Source organism: Artemia sp. Qi Xiang Cuo, chromosome 10, assembly GCF_049724085.1.
Source record: "Artemia sp. Qi Xiang Cuo chromosome 10, ASM4972408v1, whole genome shotgun sequence".
NCBI lineage: Eukaryota > Metazoa > Arthropoda > Branchiopoda > Anostraca > Artemiidae > Artemia > Artemia sp. Qi Xiang Cuo.
Window position 1 is genome coordinate 20,921,461 of NC_142803.1, and position 19,231 is coordinate 20,940,691.

The 19,231-nt window shown below is 33.7% G+C and overlaps 1 protein-coding gene across 1 annotated transcript in view; it reads left to right on the forward strand.

Annotated features, from left to right (window-relative positions):
• The window catches only part of LOC148947572 (uncharacterized), a 248,227-nt gene that overhangs the window by 168,259 nt on the left and 60,737 nt on the right, over positions 1-19,231 (forward strand). The gene's annotated exons all lie outside the window — the stretch shown is intronic.

Below are 19,231 nucleotides of genomic sequence, written 5' to 3' on the forward strand. Positions count from 1 at the left end.
TAGTTACGTTATTTTAGAAAATAATTTAAAAGTACCAACTCACATGATAGTTACGCTATTGTATAAAATAATTTCAAAGTACCAACTCACAGGATAGTTACGTTATTTTAGATAATAATTTGAAAAGACAAAGTCACGTGATAGTTATGCTATTATATAAAAAAATTTCAAAGTACCAAGTTACATGATAGTTAAACTCTTATAGAAAATAATTTCAAAGTACCAAGTCACATGATAGTTACGCTATTGTAGAAAATAATTTCAAAGTACCAAGTCACATAATAGTTACTCTCTTGTAGAAAATAATTTCAAAGTACCAAGTCACATGATAGTTACGCTATTGTAGAAAATAATTTCAAAGTACCAAGTCACATGATAGTTACACTGTTGTAGAAAATAATTTCAAAGTACCAAGTCACATGATATTACGCTATTATAGAAAATAATTTCAAAGTACCAAGTCACATAATAGTTATGCTTTTATAGAAAATAATTTCAAAGTACCAAGTCACATGATAGCTACGCTGTTATAGAAAATAATTTCAAAGTACCAAGTCACATGATAGTTACGCTATTATAGAAAATAATTTCAAAGTACCAAGTCACATGATAGTTACGCTATTGTAGAAAATAATTTCAAAGTACCAAGTCACATGATAGTTACGCTATTGTAGAAAATAATTTCAAAGTACCATGTCACATGATAGTTACACTATTGTAGAAAATAATTTCAAAGTACCAAGAAATTTAATTCAGGAAATTATGAAAAAAAAAAAATTAGACAGGGTTACGTGCACGCACCCTGTGCGTGTCTTTTTCACTGTGGTCACTTTTCTTTTTCTTTTGTCCGGTGGCCAAATGTAAGGCAGAGACGACTGAACCAGTACCGGGATGGCCCAGGTTTGGCACTCTTGACCACTTGGATAGAGAAGCATCCAGGAGGAAAAATGGCGGCGTATTTCTAATTGTCTTTTTCAAGGATGGTATTGAATGAGTTACTTTTGCTTTGACATGGTTAGCAACGTCTTATCGCTTGAATCAATTCATGGAGAATTAAACAAGTCAAAATCAGCCGATCATGGGCCAGTCTCCTATCTATATATCGGACCGAAAATTAATATTGAAGATCGAAACGTAAATGTTGATATCGCAAACTATATTTGGAAATTTCTGTTTATTTCCAGCTTTTATAACCATCTACCAGGTAACATCCAACAAAAAATTCCAACATACAAAAAGTTCTTGCTAATATCTATTGTAAATTTGAAGTTCTAGGGGGGCAGCTGCCCCCCTTCCCTACGCCCATGAGTTTCAGTAAATAACAATTAATGGAAGTACTTGAAAAGTTGTTTAATTTTTAAAGTACTGGGATCAATTTCTTAATTTGTTTCTGATATCAATTACTGAGATTGTTCATTAATTCCCTTTTCACAAAATCCATTTGAAAAGCAAACTTACTGAATGAAGACTACTTTGATCAAAGCTCTTTCTCGCTTTTTAATTATTTATATGAGTGAAAGCAAAAAGAGCTGGCTGACAAGGACTACAACCTAAGTGAAAATTTCGGTTATATATGAAAGAAACCTTTTTAATTCCTTGTGCCTCTACACGTCGGTGAAGGAGATATGGGGTGAAGGGGTTTTGTTTGAGGTGAATTAAAAAAGGAGGAATTTAAGTATGCAATTTAATTGAGGGGGAAGAGTTTACCACTTAGGGCAAGAAGGAAGTATTTAGAGAGGAGGAAAGGGCTAGATGGTCCTTACTTTTGCCTGATTTGCTGAAGTATGCATGAGATTAGGGATCATGTGATGCATGAGTGTGCAGAATTGAGTGAGTTGAGAATTGAGGTGCATGGAATGTTTAGGTTTGATAAGACATAGCTGGTGAATGTAATGAGGGATGAATATTGCAAGTGTTAAAGATCTAGGACGATTTCTCAGGTTGGCAATTGAGCATAGAAGTGCATGTTTGTGATTTGCGTTTTTTCATGTTATGTAATGTTATTTTTATGCAATTTCAATTATTCAAAAGTGAATTTTCTTTTTTGCTTTGTAGCCCTAGCCCTAACCTTTGCCGTAGCCCTAGGACATTTAGCGCAATAAAATTTTAACGCAATAATTTATGCAACAGCCGTCATCTTCGAAATACAATACAAAACAATGAAAGGGAAAACAAACTTACTCGAAAAATCTCATCAATGAAATAAATTTCAAGACTAAATTCATAAAATAAATTATGAAAGAGCCTCAGTTTCCTCACCTCACAAAGGTTCAGCCAAGTCTGAAAAAGAAGAATTATTCATTCGTGCTACTTGGCACTCTTGAAGTAAAACAGCGAATTGGGGACAAGATAGGTGCGGGCTGCAAAACTGACCGTGGGGGGAGGATTAATCTAAATGGCGAGCGTCATTTAGAGATGTTTTCGTAAAAGATTCTTTCACTGTTTTCCTTTTTTAATTTGCACTCAATCTTTTCTAACCTAGCCTCTTTTTTTCTTTTTTTTAAAGGGACTTTACCACATGGAAAAATTATTTGTTGGACTCTCTTTTGATTGAGTTTAATTTTATTTGACACTCATCCCAGGAAATGTCACGATACCAAACTGGAAAAGCATATTCGAGTAGAGGATGAATAGAAGAGTATAAATCCTTATAGAATTAGAAGGGGCATGCTAAAATTTAAAAAGAGCTTAAGGAGGGAATTAGAAGCATTGCTACTCTGATTTTTGTTTTTCGATATTCCATTTTATATTAGAAGAAATTATAACACTAAGTAATTTCAAGTAGAACACAGAAATTTCGGGCAGGTTTGAACTATTAAAAAGGGAGCAAGAATTTAAGAAGGCTTATTGGCACTATTGTCGAATTGCAAAGGCTGAATCTCATTTCTGAATATGAGTAATAAGTATGTCAACTACTACATAGCGATTAACAAAATCAAATGCTTTTGGAGATGGATGAAAACTAAATTCAGCCAAGTATTAGGCTTCTCAGGAATTATCTCAATGGAAACAACAAGATAAACAAGGTAATAGGAAGCCGAAGCAGATTTGACGTTCCCGACTTGCCTTAGACCAGCATGAAGTAGAATTAAATTTTCTGTGAGGATTGGAAAAAAACCTCTTATATCAAACACAAAATTTCAAGTATCCATGCCTATGCCTCGTTTTCCCCTCAAAAGAAATTGCCCTGGAATTTACAAATCGACCCTCCGGCCATGAATTTTTCTTACATCAAAAAGTTCGAATGGTTTAATTTTTCAAATAGTCTGAAGTAATTTTTTTTCTCAACAAAAAGAGTTTCTACACAAAAATGAATGAAGTCCCAAAAAACATGATTTTGGCGCGAACCCCTGACTCCGAGATTGGGATTTAATTAATGCTGTTTTGTTTATGCCAATCGCAGCTGATATTTAACTTTATATTAAGGGGAGGCCATACAAACAAAAGAAATTTGCTATGCTGAAGAAAAATAAAAAAGGAGCAAAGGAACATGGCGGTTACAGGTAGGAGACTATCTAGGAAGAGGCTTAGGAGGTGGTCCATATGTTTATTCTAAAGAAGTTGAATGTAGAATGAAATGTAGGGTTTCCATTTGTCACCTGAATTTCAAAAGACGAAACCACACATGAGGCAAAAGTTGGTGCATATAAAGGATTTTAATCTGGTCTCATCATTAGCTATTAGACAATTGGAAAGAGGAGTAAATAGAGAAAAAATATGGGAAATAAGTTCCTATACTGAATTTATCAACTATATGTAGTAGAATGGAGGAAGGAGAATTCTTAAGAAAAAATTGCCCAGGGGGCTCATTTCCAGCTTTTCAGCTTTTGGGTTAAAGAACCCTTGTAGAAGTCAGTTTCAACCAAGCATAGCATGTCCATCTCTCTATGCAATGTAACTATGCATGATCTGTACCATTTGAGCTATTACCATAGTTTAAGGGTTTTTAAGCCTGGGGTTGAAATTAGCCTGTAGCTCCAGTAGAATATTTGTTGGAACGTTTGGCCGTTTTCATTAAAATTTCTATCTTGCTATTTAGATCTGGCGTCTTCTCAAGTTCCGGGGGCGGCTAGGAGTATAAGTGTTTCATAAAAAGGAGTCATGCGGTCCTCGATTACTCCCTCAGAAAGGGTTGAAAAACTCAAATTTCACGATCGAATAAGCCCCTCCAGAAATTTCTATGACCATCCGTTCTATAAGATACCTTTGAAAAGAAAGATATACACTCTATGGTAGTCTCTGAACACATTGGTGGCCATCGCTCTTTACTAGAGATCTGGCCGATAAAGTGAATAAGGATCTGAAAAATCAAGAGTAAAAATCAATTCGTCATTTCTAACGAAAATGAAACTCCAAAATCTGACACAATGTTTACTACATCAGTCCTAATAAATCATCTACAAAACTTGAACAATTTTGGGGAACTAATTAACTTACTGATGTTTTATCTTTACCCTGTCAAGTACATCCCGTATATTTGACATGAATTTGGAACGTAGGACACTTTTAGGGTGGAAGAAAGGAGCATAACTGAAGGAAAAGCGTAAATATCCCTCAGTTATGCACTTGAATTATTAAGTACATATAATTAGTAATCAGTTATAAATATATAATTTATGTTAATAAAAATATGTATATAATTTAAACATAACATATATACATGAAAATGTTAATTAGTTACATTTAATATGAATCTAGAATGTAGGGCACTCTTTTCTGATGGAAGAAAGGAGCATAACTGAAGGAAAAACGTAAATATCCCTCAGTTATGCACTTGAATTATTAAGTACATATAATTAGTAATCAGTTATATATATATCATTTCTATTAATAAAAAATATATATAATTTAAATATAATATATACATATATGCAAATATTAAATAATTACATTTGATGTGAATTTATAATCTAGGGCACTATTTTCTGACGGAAGGAAGGAGCATAACTGAAGGAAAAACGTAAATATCCCTCAGTTATGCACTTGAATTATTAAGTACATATAATTAGTAATCAGTTATAAATATATAATTTATGTTAATAAAAATATGTATATAATTTAAACATAACATATATACATGAAAATGTTAATTAGTTACATTTAATATGAATCTAGAATGTAGGGCACTCTTTTCTGATGGAAGAAAGGAGCATAACTGAAGGAAAAACGTAAATATCCCTCAGTTATGCACTTGAATTATTAAGTACATATAATTAGTAATCAGTTATAAATATATAATTTATGTTAATAAAAATATGTATATAATTTAAACATAACATATATACATGAAAATGTTAATTAGTTACATTTAATATGAATCTAGAATGTAGGGCACTCTTTTCTGATGGAAGAAAGGAGCATAACTGAAGGAAAAACGTAAATATCCCTCAGTTATGCACTTGAATTATTAAGTACATATAATTAGTAATCAGTTATATATATATCATTTCTATTAATAAAAAATATATATAATTTAAATATAATATATACATATATGCAAATATTAAATAATTACATTTGATGTGAATTTATAATCTAGGGCACTATTTTCTGACGGAAGGAAGGAGCATAACTGAAGGAAAAACGTAAATATCCCTCAGTTATGCACTTGAATTATTAAGTACATATAATTAGTAATCAGTTATAAATATATAATTTATGTTAATAAAAATATGTATATAATTTAAACATAACATATATACATGAAAATGTTAATTAGTTACATTTAATATGAATCTAGAATGTAGGGCACTCTTTTCTGATGGAAGAAAGGAGTATAACTGAAGGAAAAGCGTAAATATGCCTCAGTTATGCACTTGAATTATTAAGTACATATAATTAGTAATCAGTTATAAATATATCATTTCTATTAATAAAAAATATATATAATTTAAATATAATATATACATATATGCAAATATTAAATAATTACATTTGATGTGAATTTATAATCTAGGGCACTATTTTCTGACGGAAGGAAGGAGCATAACTGAAGGAAAAACGCAAATATCCCTCAGTTATGCACTTGAATTATTAAGTACATATAATTAGTAATCAGTTATAAATATATAATTTATGTTAATAAAAATATGTATATAATTTAAACATAACATATATACATGAAAATGTTAATTAGTTACATTTAATATGAATCTAGAATGTAGGGCACTCTTTTCTGATGGAAGAAAGGAGTATAACTGAAGGAAAAGCGTAAATATGCCTCAGTTGTATATTTGAATTATTAAGTACATATAATTAGTAATCAGTTATAAATATATCATTTCTATTAATAAAAAATATATATAATTTAAATATAATATATACATATATGCAAATATTAAATAATTACATTTGATGTGAATTTATAATCTAGGGCACTATTTTCTGACGGAAGGAAGGAGCATAACTGAAGGAAAAACGTAAATATTCCTCAGTTATAGATTTGAATTATTAAGTACATATTAATAATAATCAGTTATAAACATATAATTTATATTAATAAAAAAAATATATAACTTTAGTATAATATATCCATGCATGCAAATATTAATTAGTTACGTTTGATATGAATTTTGAATGTAGGGCACTCTTTTCTGATGGAAGAAAGGCGCATAACTGAAGGGAAAACGTAAATAGCCCTCAGTTATACATTTGAATTATTAAGCACATATAAATAGTAATCAGTTATAAATATATAATTTATATTGTTAAAAAATATGTCTAATTTAAATATAATATTTACTTACATGGAAGTATTAATAAGTTACATTTAACATGAATTTAGGATGTAGGGCACTCTTTTCTGATGCAAGAAAGGAGCATTACTGAAGGGAAAACGTAAATATCCCTCAGTTATACATTTGAATTATTAATAACCTCTAAGAGTTCATTCATTTTGCTCACACTTTCATCTAGGATGCTTAAATCATCAGCATATTCTAAGTCCAGGAGACTTTTTTCCTCCTAATTTGATTCCGTGGTCTCCCATTGTCTTTCCTGTGCTCCTTAAAACAAAGTCCATCAAAATAATCCATGTAAAGGGGGATAGAACACAACCCTGCTTAACTCCTGATTTAATACAAAACCAGCAGCTAACTTCATTTCCTACCTTAACCGCTGCAGTGTTATTCCCGTACATAGCACTAATCACTTTAATTTATTTGTTTGGTATACCATACAACGATAAAACCTTTACTAAAGCTCTTCTATCAACAGAATCGAACGCTTGCTCATAATCTATAAAACTGAGGACCAAAGGTCCTTGACAACTCAGGCACTTCTCAATTATTAACCTAAGAGTGAAAATTTGGTCGTCACATCCTCTATCATATTACTAAATAATTTGCTACCTACAGAAACCAGACTATTGTCTCGATAATTACTACACTCACTTTTATCACCTTTCTTGTAAAGTGGCTTAATTACGGTTTTCCTAAAATCTTTAAGTACTTCCCCTTTTTCAAAAATTTTATTTATAATCTTCAGCAACTTATTTATAGCCTCAGAGCCACCATATTCAAGAAACTCATTTACCACCATATCAGCACCTGGAGCCTTATTTTTTTTTTATTCTTTTAGTACTGTCGCTAATTCTTCCTCACAAAACAAATCTTCCTTCACATCCAAGGTATCACGAACCTTTTCATTTTCCTCTATATCTTTTCCTGCAACTTTATCTCGGTTTAGAAAATTCTCCTAATGTTCTGCGAATCTCCCTTTAATTCTTTCCTTATCGCTAATTGTGGCCCCATTGTAGTCTTTAACTGGGCCAAATCCGGATTGACTACTCCTTCTCAATTTATTAACATGCCAGTACAATATTTTACTATTATGCCGTCTAGCTGTATGTTCCAGATCCTCAACATTTTTATCCATGGCCTCCACTTCACACCTCCTTAGTTCATATTTTAATGCTTTCTCCACTTTCTTTACTTTCCTTTTATTTTCATATGATCTATCACTCAGATAATTCTTGTACAAGTCCTTTCTCCTTTCTATTAAACATAAAGCTTCTTCACTAATATTCTTAGCTGAAGTCGTAGCTTTCTTCCCTACGACACTTTCAGCAACTTCGCAAATTATTTTTCTAAGATTATTCCAACTATCTTCCACATTATCAAATTTTAAACTCTGAAGTTTAGTATTTAACTGTTCCTGGAAAGTTTCTCTCAAATACTCATCCTGGAGTCTTCCAACATCATAACTTCCCGGGAGGTAATTACCCTTCCGAAATTTCAGCTTTAAATTAACCCTTTACGCTATTAGATGATGGTCTTTATTTTTAAAATCAATAACAGCACTCCTATATACCCTAGTATCTTGTATTGATCCCGTCAGTCTTTGGTTTACTATAACATAATCAATAAGGTATGCTGTCTTATCATCACGTGAATACCATGTTAACTTATGAGCCATTTATGACCAAACACCGTATCGGTTATAACTAGATTGTTATACCTACAAAATTGCAAGAGTCTGTATCCATTACTATTTTCTTTTCCTACACCAAATTTACCTAGGCTAGGATACCATCTATCCCTATTTCTACCGACCTGGGCGTTAAAATCTCCCACTAAAAACATCATCTTTCTATTTGGGACCCTGTCTATTTGCTCCTGTAACTATAAGTAAAATTCATCTGGGTCACTAGCATCTTCGTCAGTCGGTTCTACAGGGGCATATACTACTTTAACTGATACCCTGAACTTATTAGTCATAACATGAACAATTAGTATTCTATTATAAATACTTTCCCAGCCTAAACAAGACTTAGCAGCTTCCTTATTCATCATGAGCCCTACTCCCTGTTTATGTCTCCATCCTTCCTGCCTGAGTAAACAAGTTCTATATCACCTAATTTCATGCTCCCTATCCCTGGGATATGAGTCTCTGACACTGAGACTAACACTGTTTTGAGGTGGAAGAAAGGAGTATATATATATATATATATATATATATATATATATATATATATATATATATATATATATATATATATATATATATATATATATATATATATATATATATATATATATATATATATATATATATATATATATATATATATATATATATATATATATATATATATATATATATATATATATATATATATATATATAAGTATTAATTAGTTGTATTCGATTGTATTGGAATGTTGGGTACTATTTTGAGATGGAAGAAATGAGCATAACGCATAACTGAAGGAAAGCCGAAATGTCCCTCAGTTATGTATTTGAATTGTTAAGTAGGTATTAATCAGGCATAAATATATATAATTTTCATTAATATATATTCTTTATAATATGACTATAAATATAGCCTATAAATATGCAATAAGAAAATATATATTTATATTAATCAATATAAATATAATATTTGTTTTCTATAAATAATGATCAGGTATATCCGATATCAATTTTGAATGTAGGGCACTATTTTTAGGTAGAAAAAAAAGTAATAGAACCGAAGAAAAAGGAAAATATCCCTCAGTTACATACTATGCGGAAAAAACGATAAGTTCCCGAAACTTAAAAAAGAAATAATATGTGAGATGCACATTTTGCTAAAATGAAAGTTTCCGGACCGGTTTTCATAACAGTAAATATAAAAGCTAGAAAATATGTTTTCTGTTTTTCATCGTAATCCCGTGATTTCGCAAATATTTCTATTACAAAAATAAAAAAAAACTGTGTATCTTCATTTTTCAAAAGTTCCCAGTAGAGCCTCGATAGTTTTGCGTGAGGGTCAAACTTACCGCCCTTAGAAAAAATTTCCAATGAATAGTGCTTACCCAATGAGTTGTTCTTTCTGACTTGCGCAGAGCTATTTTTTCAAAACTTGACGAGATTCTCGAGAAAATAGACTTTTTCTGTGTAAAGACTCTCTCTAAAATGCGCTTTACGAAGCTTCGTGCAGATACACTGTTTTACACCGTAACACATATAATATGGAGCTTTGACTTCTCCCGCTACTAGCTACCTTGTCATTTACTTAAGCTACTAGTAATTAAAAAAAAAAATTCAACGAATATCAACCACTTTATTAAGGTCTGAACTTCAGTCACACTCGGAAATATTTAGCCAAAAATGTTTAAAAAAAACTGATTAAAAAAAAACATTGTCAAAGGTAAACATTGATGATGGTAATGGCAAAGTTGACAAATATAGTGAAAGTCCAGGCTTGTGATTTCTACTTTAGATACGCTGTTTTGGGTTAGTGATTATTTTGGAGCCTGAGGAGAAAAAACAACTTCGTATATGCCAATTAATTCATTGGCGATAATTACCGTATACCAATAATTAATTAATGGTATGTGCATATACCAATAATGCATATACCAATAATTAATTCAATTCATACCAATTATTTCATTGCAAAAGGTTATGCAAGAAGCAACCCTTAACTCAAAATCGAGAAAAGGGCAAATTATTTAGGGATTGGACAGCCGGAATATTCTTAAACAAAAAAGTTTTAGCTGATGTGTTCGACTAGTAATTTTTATATTAAGTTGTAAATAGATTGTCATTAAAATTTTTTTTTTCAAAATATTAGTACATGCTGGCTCACTAGCTAGATTTTCTAAGGTAATTTCTTGTCCTAGTTTTTCTGCCCTATATTTTTTTTTATTCAGCAGTTATAATGGAATGAATTAAGTATTTATGAATCTTACTCAAAATTTAGTAGAGTCGATATTTGGTATTTACCTAACGTTAGTCATCAGAATTTACCGTTCAGAAGGGGTAGTTTTAAGAATAATTTGATTGACTAGTTTTGGTTTGTCCAAATATAAAATTTTAACCCTCGGTAGACTATTCAGTTTTTGCATTCGGCTATGTGTTGACCATAAGGCTTTTTAATTGGAGCGCACTGAGTAAATTTCTAAGCCTGTTCGATCCCGCTTTCTGGGGTTATAATTAGAGAAAGATTGAGAAGGCTAGGATACGTTCTGCAGATGAAGGATGACAGATTGCCAAAGATCATTCTTTTGGGCTAACCATCTAGGGACAAACGAAAAGAAGGGTATCCCCAAATGGGATTGGAGGATATTTTTAGGAAAGATTTAAGAGAAATGGGAACTTCTTGGGAGGTTGTAAAAAGCAAGGCTTTGAATAGACTGGGATGGAGGAGGAGCGGGATTAGCTGTTTTGGCCTTAGGTGGCTTAGTGCCGAAGTGAGTTGTTAGTAGTAGTAGCAGTTTAAACAAAATGTTTATCTGGCTCCAGTTCTAGTTGGCTTTGGATTCTAGCCAAGTCTAATTATGAATGGGCTAAGAATTGGTTACTTTAGCGTTGGCTAAATCTTGGTAACAGTTAGATCTGGCTGTGAATCGGTATTGGCTCCCAATACATTACTGAACATCAATACTTCTGATTTTTCTAAAAGGCTAAATTTCTTATATTGACAGCTTTATTTCTCTTTCAGACAGGCGTCTATCAAAGTATAGAGTTTGAGCCATAGATTTCACAGGTAGGGAAAGACATTTTTTTTTTAGAAATTAAAGATAATTGCTTGAAAAAATCGCTACAGGCGTGAGAATTGATAATTCAAACAATTATTTTTTTTTTTTAATCAAATGTCTTTCCCAACCTGCGAAATCTATTTTCAATGTTATTTTGGGTTCTGTCTTTATATAAAAAAATTGTAAGAAATCAAAATAAAAGTCACGGACTTGCTTGTAGCTATATAAATTCTCTGGGCTCAGTTATACATCCTTAATGTGCATCACTGGTACTCATTATATTTATATTTATTTTTTAACTGTACAAAAGTTATTTCGGTAATTGTCTGTTAAACGGAACACATCCAATAAGTGATGTTATATTAATCTCAATGAAATATACCAAAATATGATACTAATATAATACTGTAGAAACAAAATTATGGAAAATACGACAAAGAATTGTGGAATGGAGTACGCTCAGAACGCAATATAGTAAATGATAAACCTAGCCCCAAACTACCTGTTTATACCCGTAAATTATCCAAAGAATACCTAGGTCATAGTTTTTCTTATTCAAAATAAGCAAATAGTGAGCGAATCCAGAGAGGTTAACCAGTTTTGTCAGATCCTACGTAATTTAATTCTTGAGTGTGTTTCGTTTAAATGACAAGTACCCTTATTTCTTTACAGTATTTTATATTTCTACTTATTTCTTTACCGCATATTTCTACTTATTTCTTTACCGTTTATTTTGTTTTCTTTACCGTATTTATTTCTTCGTCGTATAAAAAATAGTGTTTGTTTAGTTATTATTTCCAGTTATTGGATTTGTTTTTAAGAAAGTGTTCAAGTCTTCTGTCCGCACATAGTTAAAACAGTTTTTAAAACATGTAAATTCTTTTTATTTTTACAACCTTTTCTAACGGAGAGAGGGATGTAGTTTAACAGTACTCAAGCGAGCCATAGCCTACCAGTTGTGTTCAAGAAACTCCCGTGAAGACCTAATAAAAGCTTTAAGAGAAGTGTGAAGCAGCTTATTCTTTCTCGGGGAGACATGGTGCCAACAAGTTTATTGATCCAACAGTAGTAAAGCTTGCATTAAAATTGGGGAGTAATTTAATTGACCCACTGATGAATCAACTCTGCTATAGATGTTATATAGTCTACTATAGTTAGCGTTGCCCCACTCTGAACATTGCCTCGTTGGCAAGAAAAAAAGAAGAAATGTAAGATATTTTAATTAATTTTTGCCACGACAAAACGAGACAACACAAATAACAAAGAAAAACATGGTAAATTACTGCCAGTAAAAAACAAAAATTGCAAATATTCAGTCGGGATCTCCACCAGCCATCCTTAGTGCAGAAAAAAGAGTTAAAAAAATAAACATGACCTGCAGAAGGACACAAAAAGACAGGCTTTAAAAAAATAAATAAAATAACACATGCCTGTTTTTAAGCAAGAGTGAAAAGGTATCCCTTGCTTGAGAAAGGGCCTATTCTGTCTTAGCATTTTGTTTTAAGGTTTATTTCTTATTAAATTAAAATAAAATATTCTGGTTTTTTTTATTCTTCTTTCTGCACTAAAAACAGTTGATTGGAGGTCTCAGCTGAAATATTAGCATTTTTGCTTTTTTCTATATCTGGGATTTAGCCTACCTTATTTTCGTCATTATCCTACAAGTCCTGCCAGTGTGGCTTCCCTTTGTTCCGCCAGAAACTGTTTTTCTTTTCCCCATTACAGAATGATAGACAACCTATCTACGACTCGCCAGTTGTCAACCTGCCGTCTCTGAAGATTTGAAGTCCTATTGATGGCCTTACTGAAACCAATTTTTTTTAAAAACAATTTTTCGCAATTCTTGCCTTTCATATTTTACTATCTGCGATTAAATGCAACAATGAATTAACTTTCATTTTGTTTCGAAAATGCGTGCTTTTCGTCGAGTATGCTCTCTTGCTCCTTTTTCGTTGAAGTTCTAGCTTCCGAATTTTGCGTTCACGTGGGTTTGCATCTGAATATTTGATTATTCATATGTGAAAAAGTTCTTAAATGGACTTAAAATATTAGATTCTTACCTTATTAAATCTCTCGTTCGATTTTCTGAACATTCTTAAACGAATTTTCTGCTATGAGACATTAGTAGAGAGCTATCTTATACTCCCACGGGGACTCCTTATATGGGCATAGAATACTGACGGGACACCATATATGGGCATAGAGTCATTAGGGAGAACACGTGGTTAATGGGGTCAATGACCTCTTTTTCCAAGGTCGATTTATTTGATGTTTTTACGTGTAATAACTCCGGAACGAAGGTTGCACATGCGCATTGAATTCTAACGGGAACAATGTTATTGATCTAGGACTCGAGGGGGAAGTGAATTTCCGAGAACTTGATTGCGTAATCAAAGTGTGTCAACAACAACAACATCGACCTTGACATTCGCTGAGAGCGTGCACTTACAACAACAACAACATCGACCTTGGAACACCTGTGCTGTCGACCTCAATTCACCTATCGTGAATCAATAATTCCCCTTAGAAACAACAAATTAATTTCCCCTTTCTTGACAGATCAATCAATCAATGACATCATCTGTCAGACTTTAAAAATTTTCGCCTAGAAACATTTCTCCAGGAATAGATCCAAATCATTAATGTCTTTGCCTCGGGAGCAGTTCTACTGGTCGAACTCCAAAGGATATTAATAACCAAAGGCCATGGACACAATTAGGCAAGAAACATCTTAGCGATGAATTGTTTTAGCGCGCGAAAAGGTTTCTTATTAATTTGAAATGCGTTAGCGCAGAGATGCCAATAACAAAGGAACACGCTGAATTTACGTTTAGGGATTATTTGGGCGAAACCGTTTTAGACAGGTTATGGAACTATTTCGGCGAAACAGATAGAGACATTTTAAAAGAAGATTTTTGAAGAGATTTTAGAAGAGAATTTAATGGTGAAACTCTGTGGTCGTTATAATACACAAGTTTCATTTGAAGAGTGTTGTGAGGTCCTCTAACCCAACCCCAAAGGGTTCCAATCCTCCTACCCCAACCCCGAAGGAAGCCCCCAGTCCTCAAAGCCCCCCAAGCTCCCAAAGGGCCACCGGTGCCCCCAAAGGCCCACCCAGACCCCCAAAGGCCATCCCCAGGCCCCAAATATCCCCTAGGCCCCCAACTGCCCCCCCGGACCCCCAAAGGCCCTCCATGTGCCCCAAAGGCCCTCCCCCGGTCCCCAAAGGTCCCCCGGGCTCCCAAAAGACCACCGGCCCTCAAGGGACCCACAGACCCTCAAAGGCTCTCCCCGAGCACCCGTCTTTCGTTGATGTGTGTTGTCTGAAACCCATGATTTGGGATGTGTAGTTTGCTACTTCAGGCTTTTCTGAGCTAAGGTTTCCTAGTATTTCCTAGGTGAATATTGTCTGAAACCAATAGTTTGGGATGAGTAGTTTGCTATTTCAGTCTTTTATGAGCTAGTTTTCTTAGCCTTTCGTTGGTGTGTGTTGACTGAAACTTATGATTTGGGATATGTAGTTTGCTATTTTTGACTTTTCTGAGTTGGATTTCTTAGTCTTTAATTTGTGTGTGGTGTCTGAAACCTATGATTTGGGATGTGTAGTTTTCTATTTTCGACTTTTCTGAGCTGGATTGCTTAGCCTTTCATAGGTGAATGCTGTCTGAAAATTATGATTTGGGATGTATAGTTTGCTATTTCAGGCTTTTCTGAGCTAAGGTTTTCTAGTATTTCGTAGGTGAATGTTGTCTGAAACCAATAGTTTGGGATGAGTAGTTTGCTATTTTTGACTGTTCTGAGCTCGGTTTCTTAGTCTTTCGTTGGTGTGTGTTGACTGAAACTGATGATTTGGGATATGTAGTTTGCTATTTTTGACTTTTCTGATCTGGATTTCTTAGTCTTTCATAGGTGTGTGTTGTCTGAAACCTATCATTTGGGATGGGTGGATTGCTACTTTTGACTTTTCTGAGCTGGATTTCTTAGCCTTTCATGGGTGTTTGTTGTCTGAAACCCATAGTTTGGGATGACTAGTTTGCTATTTTTGACTTTTCTGAGCTATGTTTCTTAGCCGTTCATAGGTGAGTGTTGTCTGAAACCTATGATTTGGGATATGTAATTTGCTATTTCCGACTTTTCATAACCGGATTTCTTAGTCTTTCGTAGGTGTGTGGTGTCTGAAACCTATGATTTGGGATGTGTGGGTTGCTATTTTTTTGACTTTTCTGAGCTGGATTTCTTAACCATTCGTAGGTGTGTGTTGACTGAAACATATGATTTGGGATGGTTAATTTGCTATTTTTGAATTTTGTGAGCTAGATTTCTAAGCCTATCATATGTGTGTACTTTCAGAAAATTATGAATTTGGAGGTGTAGTTTGCTTTTTGGACTTTTCAGAGCTAGGATTCTTAGTCACTCATATGTGTTTGTTGTCTGAAACTTCAAGTTTGGGATGAGTAGTTGGCTATTTCAGACTTTTCTGAGCTAAGGTTTCTTAGTATTTCGTAGGTGAATGCTGTCTGAAACTTATGATTTGGGATATGTAAATTACTATTTCGGGCTTTTCTGAGTTGGATTTCTTAGTCTTTCATAGGTGTGTAGTGTCTGAAACCTATGATTTGGGATGTGTAGTTTGCTATTTTCGACTTTTCTGAGCTGGGTTTCTTAGCCTTTCCTAGGTATGCTTTGTCAGAACATTTTGATTTTGGATGTGTAGTTTGCTATTTCAGGCTTTTCTGAGCTAAGGTTTTCTAGTATTTCGTAGGTGAATGTTGTCTGAAACTAATAGTTTGGGATGAGTAGTTTGCTATTTTTGACTTTTCTGAGCTAGGTTTCTTAGTCTTTCGTTGGTGTGTGTTGACTGAAACCTATGATTTGGGATATGTAGTTTGCAATTTTTGGATTTTCTGAGCTGGATTTCTTAGTCTTTCATAGATGTGTGTTGTCTGAAACCTATGATTTGGGATGGGTGGATTGCTACTTTTGACTTTTCTGAGCTGGATTTCTTAGCCATTCATAGGTGTTTGTTGTCTGAAACCTATAGTTTGGGATGACTAGTTTGCTATTTTTGACTTTTCTGAGCTAGGTTTCTTAGCCGTTCATATGTGAGTGTTGTCTGAAACCTATGATTTGGGATATGTAATTTGCTATTTCTGACTTTTCATAACCGGATTTCTTAGTCGTTCGGAGGTGTGTGGTGTCTGAAACCTATGATTTGGGGGTGTGTGGGTTGCTATTTTTTTAATTTTTTGAGCAGGAATTCATAGCAATTCGTAGTTGTTTGTTGACTGAAACCTAGGATTTGGGATGGTTAATTTGCTATTTTTGACTCTTCTGAGCTAGATTTCTTAGCCTTTCATAGGTGTGTCCTTTCAAAAAATTATGATTTGGGAGGTATAGTTTGCTTTTTGTACTTTTCAGAGCTAGGATTCTTAGTCACTCATATGTGTTTGTTGTCTGAAACTTCGAGTTTGGGATGAGTAGTTGGCTATTTCAGACTTATCTGAGCTAAGGTTTCTTAGTATTTCGTAGGTGAATACTGTCTGAAACTTATGATTTGGGATATAGTATTTCGTAGGTGAATGCTGTCTGAAACTTATGATATGGGATATGTAAATTACTATTTCTGGCTTTTCTGAGTTGGATTTCTTAGTCTTTCATAGGTGTGTGATGTCTGAAACCTTTGATTTGGGATGTATAGTTTGCTATTTTCGACTTTTCTGAGCTAGGTTTCTTAGCCTTTCATAGGTATGTGTTGTCAGAAAATTATGATTTGGGATGTGTAGTTTGCTATTTCAGGCTTTTCTGAGCTAAGGTTTTCTAGTATTTCGTAGGTGAATATTGTCTGAAACCAATATTTTGGGATTAATAGTTTGCTATTTTTGACTCTTCTGAGCTAGGTTTCTTATTCTTTCGTTGGTGTGTGTTGACTGAAACCTATTATATGGGATATGTAGTTTGCTATTTTTGACTTTTCTGAGCTGGATTTATTATACTTTCATAGGTGTGTGTTGACTGAAACCTATGATTGGGATGAGTGGTTTGCTATTTTTGTCTTTTCTGAGCTAGATTTCTTAGCCGTTCATAGGTGTGTGTTGTCTGAAACTTATGATTTGGGATGTGTAGTTTGCTATTTGAACGTTTCAGAGCTATGATTCTTAGTCCGTCATAGGCGTTTGTTGTCTGAAACTTCTAGTTTGGGATGAGTAGTTTCGCTATTTCAGGCTTTTCTGAGCTAAGGTTTCTTAGTCTTTCATAGGTGAATGATGTCTGAAACCTATGATTTGGGGTATGTAAATTACTATTTCGGGCTTTTCTGAGTGGGATTTCTTAGTCTTTCATAGGTGTTTATTGTCTGAAACCTATGATTTGGGATTGGTAGTTTGCTACTTTTGACTTTTCTGAGCTAGTTTTCTTAGTCTTTCTTTGGTGTTTGTTGTCTGAAACCTATAGTTTGGGATGACTAGTTTGCTATTTTTGACTTTTCTGAGCTAGGTTTCTTAGCCGTTCTTAGGTGAGTGCTGTCTGAAACTTGGGATTTGGGATATGTAATTTGCTATTTCTGACTTTTCATAACCGGATTTCTGAGTCTTTCGTAGGGGTGTGATGTCTGAAACCTCTGATTTGTGGGTGTGTGGGTTGCTATTTTTTTACTTTTCTGAGCAGGATTTCATAGCCATTCGTAGGTGTGTGTTGACTGAAACCTATGATTTGGGATGGTTAATTTGCTATTTTTGACTTTTCTGAGCTAGATTTCTTAGCCTTTCATAGGTGTGTCCTTTCAGAAAAGTATGATTTGGGAGGTATAGTTTGCTTTTTGGACTTTTCAGAGCTAGGATTCTTAGTCACTCATAGGTGTTTGTTGTCTGAAACTTTGAGTTTGGGATGAGTAGTTGGCTATTTCAGACTTTTTCTGAGCTAAGGTTTCTTAGTATTTCGTAGGTGAATGCTGTCTGAAACTTATGATTTGGGATATAGTATTTCGTAGGTGAATGCTGTCTGAAACTTATGATATGGGATATGTAAATTACTATTTTGGGCTTTTCTGAGTTGGATTTCTTAGTCTTTCATAGGTGTGTGATGTCTGAAACCTATGATTTGGGATGTATAGTTTGCTATTTTCGACTTTTCTGAGCTAGGTTTCTTAGCCTTTCATAGTTATGTGTTGTCAGAAAATTATGATTTGGGATGTGTAGTTTGCTATTTCAGGCTTTTCTGAGCTAAGGTTTTCTAGTATTTCGTAGGTGAATGTTGTCTGAAACCAATAGTTTGGGATGAGTAGTTTGCTATTTTTGACTTTTTCTGAGCTAGGTTTCTTAGTCTTTCGTTGGTGTGCGTTGACTGAAACCTATGATTTGGGATATGTAGTTTGCTATTTTTGACTTTTCTGAGCTGGATTTATTAGCCTTTCATAGGTGTGTGTTGACTGAAACCTATGATTGGGATGAGTGGTTTGCTATTTTTGTCTTTTCTGAGCTAGATTTCTTAGCCGTTCTTAGGTGTGTGTCGTCTGAAACTTATGATTTGGGATGTGTAGTTTGCTATTTGAACTTTTCAGAGCTATGATTCTTAGTCCGTCATAGGCGTTTGTTGTCTGAAACTTCTAGTTTGGGATGAGTAGTTTCGCTATTTCAGGCTTTTCTGAGCTAAGGTTTCTTAGTCTTTCATAGGTGAATGATGTCTGAAACCTATGATTTGGGGTATGTAAATTACTCTTTCGGGCTTTTCTGAGTGGGATTTCTTAGTCTTTCATAGGTGTGTGTTGTCTGA